The 13,150-nt window shown below is 44.1% G+C and overlaps 1 protein-coding gene across 8 annotated transcripts in view; it reads left to right on the forward strand.

Moving 5' to 3' along the window:
* The window catches only part of VPS50 (VPS50 subunit of EARP/GARPII complex), a 463,388-nt gene that overhangs the window by 235,535 nt on the left and 214,703 nt on the right, over positions 1 to 13,150 (forward strand). The gene's annotated exons all lie outside the window — the stretch shown is intronic.

Below are 13,150 nucleotides of genomic sequence, written 5' to 3' on the forward strand. Positions count from 1 at the left end.
CTCTGTCCCCATGGCCACCTCAGCTCACACAGCACCTGTGCCTGAGTACTGCATTCCCACCCCTCAGCCCTCCCCCCCCCCAAAAAAAAAACCCTAAATTCAGCTGTAGCCATCTGCCACAGGCTATGTGAGGAGCATTGCACATGTCAAACAAAAGTAAAGTATGTGACGCCAAGAAGGTTCATCTCTGAACCATGTCTCCACCACAAAAGATTTGGCATATGCATACACAGGGACCTTGAGGTGTTCAGGCTCCATTACCTTAAGATATGGCGGGAATATCCAGGCCTTGTCTGCATGAGGGAGAGCTTCAGGGCCCGACATAAGTACCACTGACATTGCACCCCTATGTTGGACAGCACCCTCCTGTGACCTAAGAAAAAGTAGCCAGCATGTCGCACACAGCTAGAAAGCACATTGGAGCAGCTATGGCAGGGTAAATAGAATTGTAACCAGAAAGAACCACAGTGGGAATCAAACCCATGTCCCCTGCATTGAGGGCCCACAACCCTAAACCCTGCTCCACACACATACCTCACAAAGGAGTGCACAAGGAGGACAGTACACGACCACAGAGGGTTGTCAGAGCACAAATTGCCACCCGAATGGATGGCCTCATATGGGCCACACCCCATATTGATTGCATACATCGCATTGTGAGATGCAAATTTAGGTATGTTGCCCTGTGAAACATCCCTCAAGGCCCAAGCTGGAGGCAGTTCAAAACTCTACATGATAGTGGCACACAAAGCCCTCCTTAGGGAAACCACCACCTGTGCATACCCCTACCTCTTCATCCCAACAGCATGCCCATGCGTCATGGGTGATGTGCAGCCACTGACATCTGAGGACTCCAAGCCAACTAGACTGATTACACCACAGATAGATGCCCCCAAACCTAGAAAGTTGCTGAGGAAGGTAGCACAATCCAAGAAACATCCCCTAAACAGTAACAGATTGGTGCAAAGCAGAAAATTCTTACTGCTAGGAGACTCCGTTATCAGAGGCGTTAACTTAGGAACACAGTTCAAGGGTTCCAACTTAGTGAAATTCCTTTCACTTAGTTACCAGAAGTACTGACCAAATACTGAACTTGATCCAAGAAGAGAGTAAGGATTCTAATACTGATGTTGTAATCCACCTGGGAAATGACCTGGCCAACAATAGTGAGTTTACAAAACAGAGTGTGTTCCAGACGCTTGAGGAGGGACTGAAGTCTTTGGTTCAGACTGCGGCTTTTTCTGAATTAATTCCTGCATGTGTCGAGGGAGAGGAAAGACTACGTAAAACAGTGGAATTCAATAATTCCTAGGAGGATGGGGTAATACATTGAAAAATAACAGGCTGTACTGTAATGATGGGCTACATCTTTCTGTGACAGGGAAAAAGATCCCTGGGGACAGATAGATCATAAGGAATGCCAAGCCAAATGCAAAGCGGAGATAAGGAGGGCAAAAAAGGACTTTGAGAAGAAATTAGCGTTGGAAGCAAAAATACATAGTAAAAATTTTTTTAGATACATTAAAAGCAGGAAACCGGCCAAAGAGTCGGTTGGGCCGCTGGACGAAAATGGTGTTAAAGGGGGCGATCAAGGAGGACAAAGCCGTAGCGGAGAAATTAAATGAATTCTTTGCTTCGGTCTTCACCGAGGAGGATTTGGGGGGGACACCGGTGCCGGAAAGAATATTTGAAGCGGGGGAGTCGGAGAAACTAAACAAATTCTCTGTAACCTTGGAGGATGTAATGGGTCAGTTCAGCAAGCTGAAGAGTAGTAAATCACCGGGACCTGATGGTATTCATCCCAGAGTATTAATAGAACTAAAAAAATGAACTTGCGGAGCTACTGTTAGAAATATGCAATCTGTCCCTAAAATCGAGTGTAGTACCGGAAGACTGGAGGGTAGCCAATGTTACTCCGATTTTTAAGAAGGGTTCCAGAGGAGATCCGGGAAATTATAGACCGGTGAGTCTGACGTCGGTGCCGGGCAAGATGGTGGAGGCTATTATTAAGAATAAAATTGCAGAGCATATACAAAAACATGGACTGATGAGACAAAGTCAGCACGGATTTAGTGAAGGGAAGTCTTGCCTCACCAATCTAATGCATTTTTTTGAGGGGGTAAGCAAACATGTGGACAATGGGGAGCCGGTTGATATTGTATATCTGGATTTTCAGAAGGCGTTTGACAAAGTGCCGCACGAAAGACTCCTGAAGAAATTGCAGAGTCATGGAATCGGAGGTAGGGTATTATTATGGATTAAGAACTGGTTGAAAGATAGGAAGCAGAGAGTAGGATTGCGTGGCCAGTATTCTCAGTGGAGGAGGGTAGTTAGTGGGGTCCCGCAGGGGTCTGTGCTGGGTCCGTTGCTTTTTAATGTATTTATAAATGACCTAGAGATGGGAATAACTAGTGAGGTAATTAAATTCGCCGATGACACAAAATTATTCAGGGTCGTCAAGTCGCAGGAGGAATGTGAACGATTACAGGAGGACCTTGCGAGACTGGGAGAATGGGCGTGCAAGTGGCAGATGAAGTTCAATGTTGACAAGTGCAAAGTGATGCATGTGGGTAAGAGGAACCCGAATTATAGCTACGTCTTGCAAGGTTCCGCGTTAGGAGTTACGGATCAAGAAAGGGATCTGGGTGTCGTCGTCGATGATACGCTGAAACCTTCTGCTCAGTGTGCTGCTGCGGCTAGGAAAGTGAATAGAATGTTGGGTGTTATTAGGAAGGGTATGGAGTCCAGGTGTGCGGATGTTATAATGCCGTTGTATCGCTCCATGGTGCGACCGCACCTGGAGTATTGTGTTCAGTACTGGTCTCCGTATCTCAAAAAAGATATAGTAGAATTGGAAAAGGTACAGCGAAGGGCGACGAAAATGATAGTGGGGATGGGACGACTTTCCTACGAAGAGAGGCTGAGAAGGCTAGGGCTTTTCAGCTTGGAGAAGAGACGGCTGAGGGGAGATATGATAGAAGTGTATAAAATAATGAGTGGAATGGATCGGGTGGATGTGAAGCGACTGTTCACGCTATCCAAAAATACTAGGACTAGAGGGCATGAGTTGAAGCTACAGTGTGGTAAATTTAAAACTAATCGGAGAAAATTTTTCTTCACCCAACGTGTAATTAGACTCTGGAATTCGTTGCCGGAGAACGTGGTACGGGCGGTTAGCTTGACGGAGTTTAAAAAGGGGTTAGATAGATTCCTAAAGGACAAGTCCATAGACCGCTATTAAATGGACTTGGAAAAATTCCGCATTTTTAGGTATAACTTGTCTGGAATGTTTTTACGTTTGGGGAGCGTGCCAGGTGCCCTTGACCTGGATTGGCCACTGTCGGTGACAGGATGCTGGGCTAGATGGACCTTTGGTCTTTCCCAGTATGGCACTACTTATGTACTTATGTTTCTAGACATTTAATCTAGAGGGAGGGGATGACAAAAAGAAACAAGGGAATTCAGAAAGTCACCCTCAGAATGAACATGATGGCAGAGGGAAGGGTCATCTAAATATAGAAAACTACCCCAAACTCATAAGTACATAAGTATTTCCATAGTGGGACAGACTGAAGGTTCATCAAGCCCAGCATCCTGTTTTTAACAGTGGACAATCCAGGTTACAAGTACCTGGCAAGATCCCAGAACAGTATAATACATTTTATGCTGCTTATCCTAGAAATAAACAGTGGATTTTCCCCAAGTCCATTTTAATAATGTCTTATGGACTTTTCTTTTTGGAAACTATCCAAACTTTTTTTTTTTAACCCTGCTAAGCTAACTGCTTTTACTACATTCTCTGGCAACAAATTCCAGAGTTTAATCACTTAGACTACAAACATCTGTGCTCATTGCTTTCCATGTGCTAAGTAAAAGGTTCAAGATCTGCAAGCCCTGATGTTTGAGGAAAACTTGGATGTTGTTGCTTTCATTTAGACATGTTTCAGTGATTCCCATAAATGGGATGTGAGCATGCTATAATCTTTTTAGGAAGGACTGGGAAGGCTGAAGAGGTGGAGGAAGTGGCACTGTATGTGAGAAACAATATCAGATTGGCTGAAATGTGAGGAACGTGGGGAAAGGAAGAAGTTTTATAGATCATCCTGAAAAGAGAAGATGGAACCTGTTTCCACATGGGTGTTATCTACAGACCTCAGGCACAAATGGAGAAGCTGGACAAGGATCTGGTAGAAGATATTCCAAAGCTTGGTATGAAAAGGTGGTGCTACTTTTGGGAGATTTCAGCTTGCCTGATGTGGATTGGAACATCCCGTTGGCAGAATAGGAAAGAAGTAGGGAGTTAGTGGACATCTGTCAAAGTGCCATGCTGAGACAAATGGTGACGGAACCCACTAGAGAAGGGTCGATGCTGGATCTAGTGCTCACAAATGGAGGACACGTTTCCAGTATCCGGTTGGATGCCCACCTATGTAATAGTGATCATTACATGATATGGTTTCATATAAGGGCAAAGGAGGAGTGTGGACACACAAAACTCAAAGTAATGGATTTCAGACATACTGATTTTGGTAAAATGGGGCAATACCCGAAGAAGGAACTGATGGCATAGGTAGGTGTAGGTGAAGTGAAAAATCAGTGGTCCAATGAAAGCTGCTATAAATACGGCAACTGATCTTTACACAAGGAAAGTAAACAAAAATAAGAGAAACAGGAAGCCTATATGGTTCTTTAAAAAATAAGAGCAAAAGAAGCTTCATTCAAGAAATACAGAAGTACCCAACGAGAGGATCACGGAAAAGATTATCGGATTAAACTCAAAGAAGCAAAGAGGGAAATACAGCTAGTGAAAGTTCAGGCGGAAGAAAAAATGACTAAAGATGTTGAGAGGTGATGAGCTTTTTCAAATGTTTTGGGGAAAGGAGAAAAGATAGGAATGAAATGCAAGACTGAAATATACTGAGAATGGCTATTTGGAGAGTAATGAGGATAAAGTGAATGTGCTAAACAATTACTTCTCTTCAGTGTTCACAGAAGAAAATCTTGGGGAATGACTGCGGTTGGCTACTGAGGGAATATCTGGGGATGGAGTGGATATGGAGGAAAGTGTTTATAAACAGCATCAGAATCTGAAGGTGGACAAAGCTATTGGGGCCGGTGGGATACATCCCAGGATACTGAGGGGGCTCAGCAAAGTCCTGGCGGGACCTCGTAAAGATTTATATAATAGATCTTTAGAGATGGGAGAGGTTCTGTGGGATTGAACACGAGTGGATGTGATTCCTCTTCACAAAAGTGGAGACAGGAAAAATGTGGGAAATTATAGGCCGGTAAGTCTCACATCATTGGTAGGAAAAATAATGAAGTTGCTGCTGAAAGACAGGATAATTAACTTTCTAGAAGCCAACAGGTTACAGGATCCAAGGCAACATGGCTTTACCAAAGGAAAATCCTGCCAAATGAATCTGATTGATTTCTTTGCCTGGGTGACCAAAGAACTGGATGAAGGATGTGTGCTAGATGTAATCTACTTGGATTTCAGCAAAGCCTTTGATACTGTCCCTCACAGAAGACTTGTGAATAAGCTGAGAGGGCTGAACTTAGGACCCAAAGTGGTGACCTGGATAGGAAACTGGTTGACCGACAGCCAACAGAGGGCGGTGGTAAACAGAATCTGCTCGGAGGAAAGGAGAGTAGTGGAGTGGAGTGCGTCAGGGGTCAGTGCTCTGGCCAATTCTGTTTAACATATTTGTGAGAGATGCTACTGAAGGGTTAGAAGGAAAGGTTTGCCTTTTTACGGATGATACAAAGATAGGCAATAGAGTGGATACCATGGAAGGAGTAGAAACCTTCAGAAGGGATCTGCATCCGTTAGAAGAATGGTCAAGGGTCTGGCAGTTAAAATGAAATCTTAATCCTAATAGGGGATATATATATAATAGGAGGTACCTAAAACATTAACAACAAACAGTACTCCTGTTCTATATAAATTACAAAATCTTTATTAGTGAAAACAAACCAATGCATTAAAAGAATTACCAAATAGTATCCCTGCAACTCACTCACACTGCCATCCACACCAGACTTATACCCTGATCACATATGTAAATCCCACAAAGAACATTGAACATAAACCCTAAATTGCAGTTCCTTCAGTCTCTGTGTATTATCAGAGCACAATCTCAATAAAGATCAGTCAGTGAGCCCTAAAAAAACACAAGGGCACACAAAACCCAGTTCTTAATAATTGTAGCAGATATTGAACATTGCTGATCTTTGTATCCAACAAGTTCTCAAGTGAAGAAAGAAAAAAACTCCACTGCAATATAAAGCCACTGTTCTTATCCCTGTGATTTAAAAAAAAACCCACAGAGAAACACTGGGAATTGCAGAGTCACACAAATCTTCTGTGATCCTCCTGCACACAGTCAAACCTTTAAATTAAAGGCAGCCAAAGAATGCTTCAGGTAAGTGGGAGACTTCCAGGGATAGGTAAATTAAACCCACATAGTTGGTATAGTCCAAAGTTCCCCAATGCGAGACCGCATTTCATAGCTCTTCCTCAGGAAGCTTGGAGGTGGGGCTGGGATTCCCTGCCTGGACGTTAGTCCCATTGGTGATAAGGGGTGGTTCCCCCTGAGGAAGAGCTACGAAATGCGGTCTCGCATTGGGGAACTTTGGAGTATACCAACTATGTGGGTTTAATTTACCTATCCCTGGAAGTCTCCCACTTACCTGAAGCATTCTTTGGCTGCCTTTAATTTAAAGGTTTGACTGTGTGCAGGAGGATCACAGAAGATTTGTGTGACTCTGCAATTCTCAGTGTTTCTCTGTGGCTTTTTTATCACAGGGATAAGAACAGTGGCTTTATATTGCAGTGGAGCTTTTTTCTTTCTTCACTTGAGAACTTGTTGGATACAAAGATCAGCAATGTTCAATATCTGCTACAATTATTAAGAACTGGGTTTTGTGTGCCCTTGTGCTTTTTTAGGGCTCACTGACTGATCTTTATTGAGATTGTGCTCTGATGATACACAGACTGAAGAAACTGCAATTTAGGGTTTATGTTCAATGTTCTTTGTGGGATTTACATATGTGATCAGGGTATAAGTCTGGTGTGGATGGCAGTGTGAGTGAGTTGCAGGGATACTATTTGGTAATTCTTTTAATGCACTGGTTTGTTTTCACTAATAAAGATTTTGTAATTTATATAGAACAGGAGTACTGTTTGTTGTTAAAGTTAAAATGAAATGCCAAGAAGTGCAGGGTGTGATGCACTTGGGGTTCAGAAACCCAAAAGAGATATACCGGATAGGATGGGAGAGATTAGTAAGTTCGACTCGGGAGAGGGACATTGGGGTGATGGTATCCGAGGATTTAAAGGTGAAGAAAAAAATGCGACAAGGTGGTGGCTGTGGTTAGAAGGATGCTAGGCTGCATAGAGAGGAGTATAACTAGCAGAAGAAAGGAGGTATCGATGCCCCTCTACAAGTCATTACTGAGGTCCCACTTGGAATATTGTGTTCAGTTTTGGAAGCTGTAACAAGACTTGAAGCAGTGCAAAGAAGAACTACAGAAATGGTATGGGATTGACCTGAACATATAAGTACATAAGTACATAAGTAGTGCCATACTGGGAAAGACCAAAGGTCCATCTAGCCCAGCATCCTGTCACCGACAGTGGCCAATCCAGGTCAAGGGCACCTGGCACACTCCCCAAACGTAAAAACATTCCAGACAAGTTATACCTAAAAATGCGGAATTTTTCCAAGTCCATTTAATAGCGGTCTATGGACTTGTCCTTTAGGAATCTATCTAACCCCTTTTTAAACTCCGTCAAGCTAACCGCCCGTACCACGTTCTCCGGCAACGAATTCCAGAGTCTAATTACACGTTGGGTGAAGAAAAATTTTCTCCGATTCGTTTTAAATTTACCACACTGTAGCTTCAACTCATGCCCTCTAGTCCTAGTATTTTTGGATAGCGTGAACAGTCGCTTCACATCCACCCGATCCATTCCACTCATTATTTTATACACTTCTATCATATCTCCCCTCAGCCGTCTCTTCTCCAAGCTGAAAAGCCCTAGCCTTCTCAGCCTCTCTTCATAGGAAAGTCGTCCCATCCCCACTATCATTTTCGTCGCCCTTCGCTGTACCTTTTCCAATTCTACTATATCTTTTTTGAGATACGGAGACCAGTACTGAACACAATACTCCAGGTGCGGTCGCACCATGGAGCGATACAACGGCATTATAATATCCGCACACCTGGACTCCATACCCTTCCTAATAACACCCAACATTCTATTCGCTTTCCTAGCCGCAGCAGCACACTGAGCAGAAGGTTTCAGCGTATCATCGACGACGACACCCAGATCCCTTTCTTGATCCGTAACTCCTAACGCGGAACCTTGCAAGACGTAGCTATAATTCGGGTTCCTCTTACCCACATGCATCACTTTGCACTTGTCAACATTGAACTTCATCTGCCACTTGCACGCCCATTCTCCCAGTCTCGCAAGGTCCTCCTGTAATCGTTCACATTCCTCCTGCGACTTGACGACCCTGAATAATTTTGTGTCATCGGCGAATTTAATTACCTCACTAGTTATTCCCATCTCTAGGTCATTTATAAATACATTAAAAAGCAACGGACCCAGCACAGACCCCTGCGGGACCCCACTAACTACCCTCCTCCACTGAGAATACTGGCCACGCAATCCTACTCTCTGCATCCTATCTTTCAACCAGTTCTTAATCCATAATAATACCCTACCTCCGATTCCATGACTCTGCAATTTCTTCAGGAGTCTTTCGTGCGTCACTTTGTCAAACGCCTTCTGAAAATCCAGATATACAATATCAACCGGCTCCCCATTGTCCACATGTTTGCTTACCCCCTCAAAAAAATGCGAGACCTGGAGTAAAGAAGAAACAGGGGTGATATGATACAGATGTTCAAATATTTGAAAGGTTTTAATCCTCAAGCAAACCTTTTCCTTAGACGGGAAGTCAGTAGAACTAGAAGATATTAATTGAGGTTGAAAGGGGGCAGATTCAAGAATAATGTCAGGAAGCATATTTTCACAGAGAAGGTGGTAGATACTTGTAAATGCCCTCCCGAGGGAGGTGGTGGAGATGAAAACAGTAACAGAATTCAAAAATTCATGGGATAAACTCAAAGCAATCCTGTTTAGAAGGAATGGATCCACAGAAGCTTAGGGAGATTGGGTGGCAACACTGGTAATTGGGGAAACAAAGCCAGTGCTGGGCAGACTTCTACGGTCTGTGCCCTGAAACTGGCAAGGACAAATGAAGGACAGGTATACATATAAAGTATCACATACAATGAGTTTATCTTGTTGGGCAGACTGGATGGACCGTCACGTACTATGTTACACTCCAGCTTATTTTCGAAAGAGAAAGACGTCCATATTTCGACCCAAATCGGGAGATGGGCGTCTTTCTCCCGTGTGCGACCAAATCGGTATAATTGAAAGCCGATTTTGGTCGTCTTCAACTGCACTCCGTCGCAGGAACGAACAAAGTTGACGGGGGCATGTCGGAGGCGTGGCGAAGGTGGGACTGGGGCGTGGTATCGGCCGAGGAGAGATGGGCGTCTTTAGCTGATAATCAAAACAAGAAGGGCGTTTTGGACGAGAATTTGGTCTGCTTTATTTGGACCCATTTTTTTCAGGTCCAAGTCCAAAAAAAGTGCCCCAACTGACCAGATGACCACCGGAGGGAATCGGGGATCACCTCCTCTGACTTTCCCAGTGGTCACTAACCCCCTCCCACCAAAAAAAACCCACTTTAAAAACTTTTTTTTCCAGCCTCTATGCCAGCCTCAAATGCTGTACCCACCTCCATGACAGCAGAATGTGTTCTATCCTGTGACAGCCTTTCCCTGGTTCTGATGTGGCTCTCGGGTGAGTGTGACACCCTTCTGTTATGCGCACTGCAGAGTCACATCAGCAATGCATTGTGGTGGGTGTAGGGTATTGGGCTCCGTGATTCCAGTAGCTTGTGTTAAATGCTCACGATGTTGGTAGTTGGTAGGCTCTACTCCCATGGTGCTTTTCCCCCTGCTTACTGGGTCAGAGTGTGCCCTGTTTTATTTCCGGTAGTCCATGAGGTAGTGGCCATGTTTGTAACACAGTTTTAGATCCCTTTCATGTGTTAGCCATGTTACAGAACTTAGTTCTTCCCTTGAATGTTGCTGAAAGAGGGCATTGTACAGCATTCTGCCAACTCTGACCTACTGCTAATCTCAGTACTAGGAAGACTCTTTGCCAGTGGGGCACAACCTCTGATCTGCAGTTAACTGTGAGTAAACGTGCTTACTCAAATAAAGGACTTTTTCAAAGAGATTAGACTTCAGGTGTCAACTGGTGTGCCAAGGTTATACAGCAGCAACAAGTCCTAGAGGCCTGCATGTATGCAGGTCCCTGGAGCACTTTTAGTGGGTACTGCAGTGCACTTCAGGCAGGCGGACCCAGGCCCATCCCCTCCCCCCCACCTGTAACACTTGTGCTGGTAAATGGGAGGCCTCCAAAACCCACTGTACCCAGATGTAGGTGCCCTATTCACCCCTAAGAGCTATGGTAGTGTTGTACATTTGTGGGTTTGGGGGGAGGGGGGTTGGGGGCTCAGCACCCATGGTAAGGGAGCTATGCATGTGGGAGCGTTTTCTGAAGTCCACCACACTGACCTCTAGGATGCCCAGTTGGTGTCCTGGCATGTCAGGGGGGCGAGTGTACTACGAATCCTGGCCCCTCCCATGACCTAATGGCTTTGATTAGGACGTTTCTGAGCTGGGCGTTTTTGTTTTCCATTAGCGCTAAAAAAACCAAACGCCCAGCTCACAAATGACTAAATCCATGGCATTTTGGTCCGTACAAACCGTATTTTCGAAACGAAAGATGGCGGCCATTTTTTTTTTAAATACAGTCTGTCCCACCCCTTTACGTACCCGTTCTCGGACATAGATGCCCATGGAGATAGGTGTTCGATTATGCCCCTCTATATTGTCTAGGTGGGGAGAATTTGCACCAACTGTATAGCTGGTATAAGTATTTGCATCCTCAATGCAGGCATTTTTGTGGCCATTCATGATACTTTTCTTTCGACTTATGGAATTACCCTCAATGTATTGTCTGGCCAAATAAAAAAGATTTTATTTTTCTTTTCTGTTTTATTTTTCTTTATTAATCTTCATATTGTGGAAAATTGGCCACTGTGTGGCGGCAGTAGCATAATAACTGATGATAGCTTTGCCTAGCTGCCACACTACTGGATTAAAATACAACTGAGTGCCTGATATATAAATCAGAGGGACATTTCCTGGGTGACTGCGTACTGTGCTATGCTATCAGAGATAGACCCAGACTTTTTATATAAGAAAAAAAAAGCTAAAAATGCAGCAGTGAATTTACTGTGGATTGGATTTAAGTTTCTCTTTCAGAGCTTCTGCTTATGGTTTGGTGAGTCTCAGCTTTGTAGCCTAATGTAAGGCATGTGATGGTCATGTTGATGACTTCTATTGACGTTTTAAGTTTTTTTTTTTTTTTTTTTTTTAATTTACAAATTACTTTTATATTGGTTCATAAAACTAAATGTGTTATGATTTGACAGGACTTCAGAGCAAGCAATTTCTTTATGAAAAATGAAATCATGTGAAGAAATTTCTAATCCTTCAGTTAAGCAAGATACATGGTCAGGCTGATAATTCTTGCCGTCGGAGATTAGTTGAGCATTTTGCAGCCCTCTGATTCCAGGATTGTGGTGGCACTTAAGGTATTTTTTTTCCATCAGCAAAAATATCAGCCACACAGGTGGCACCAAGATGGAACTCTTTTAGAGCTGCCTATTGCGCAGGTTTCCCCAGCCTTTTTCTGTCTGCGCCTTTGTGTCTTTATAAATTAGGCTAAAAATTAGCGCCTTCCTGCCTTATCCAGTTTATTTAAGAGCCTCCTGTGGTTCCCCACAGGAGGCTCTTAAATAAACTGGATGGGCTGAAGATAGGACCCAAAGTGGTGAACTGGATTAGGAACTGGTTGACGGACAGGCGCCAGAGGGTGGTGGTAAATGGAGTTCGCTCGGAGGAGGGAAAGGTGAGTAGTGGAGTGCCTCAGGGATCGGTGCTGGGGCCGATTCTGTTCAATATATTTGTGAGTGATATTGCCGAAGGGTTAGAAGGTAAAGTTTGCCTATTTGCGGATGATACTAAGATTTGTAACACAGTGGACACCCCGGAGGGAGTGGAAAACATGAAAAAGGATCTGCGGAAACTAGAAGAATGGTCTAAGGTTTGGCAATTAAAATTCAATGCAAAGAAATGCAAAGTGATGCACTTAGGGAGTAGAAATCCAAGAGAGGCGTATGTGTTAGGCGGCGAGAGTCTGCTAGGTACGGATGGGGAGAGGGATCTTGGGGTGATAATATCTGAGGATCTGAAGGCGATGAAACAGTGTGACAAGGCGGTGGCCGTAGCTAGAAGGTTGTTAGGCTGTATAGAGAGAGGTGTGACCAGCAGAAGAAAAGAGGTGTTGATGCCCCTGTATAAGTCATTGGTGAGGCCCCACCTGGAGTATTGTGTTCAGTTCTGGAGGCCGTACCTTGCTAAGGATGTAAAAAAAAATGGAAGCGGTGCAAAGAAAAGCTACGAGAATGGTATGGGATTTGCGTTACAAGACTTATGAGGAGAGACTTGCTGACCTGAACATGTATACCCTGGAGGAAAGGAGAAACAGGGGTGATATGATACAGACGTTCAAATATTTGAAAGTTATTAATCCGCAAACGAACCTTTTCCGGAGATGGGAGGGCAGTAGAACGAGAGGACATGATATGAGAGTGAAGGGGGAGCAGACTCAAGAAAAATGTCAGGAAATATTTTTTCACGGAGAGAGTGGTGGATGCTTGGAATGCCCTCCCGCGGGAGGTGGTGGAGATGAAAACGGTAGCGGAATTCAAGCATGCGTGGGATAAACATAAAGGAATCCTGCTCAGAAGGAATGGATCCTCAGAAGCTTAGCCGAGATTGGGAGGCGGGGCTGGTGTTTGGGTGGTGGGGCTAGTTCTGGGCAAGACTTCTACGGTCTGTGTCCTGAAAATGGCAGATACAAATCAAGGTAAGGTATACACAAGAAGTAGCACATATGAGTTTATCTTGTTGGGCAGACTAGATG

Source organism: Microcaecilia unicolor, chromosome 1 (assembly GCF_901765095.1).
Source record: "Microcaecilia unicolor chromosome 1, aMicUni1.1, whole genome shotgun sequence".
In the NCBI taxonomy this organism is placed as follows: Eukaryota; Metazoa; Chordata; class Amphibia; order Gymnophiona; family Siphonopidae; genus Microcaecilia; species Microcaecilia unicolor.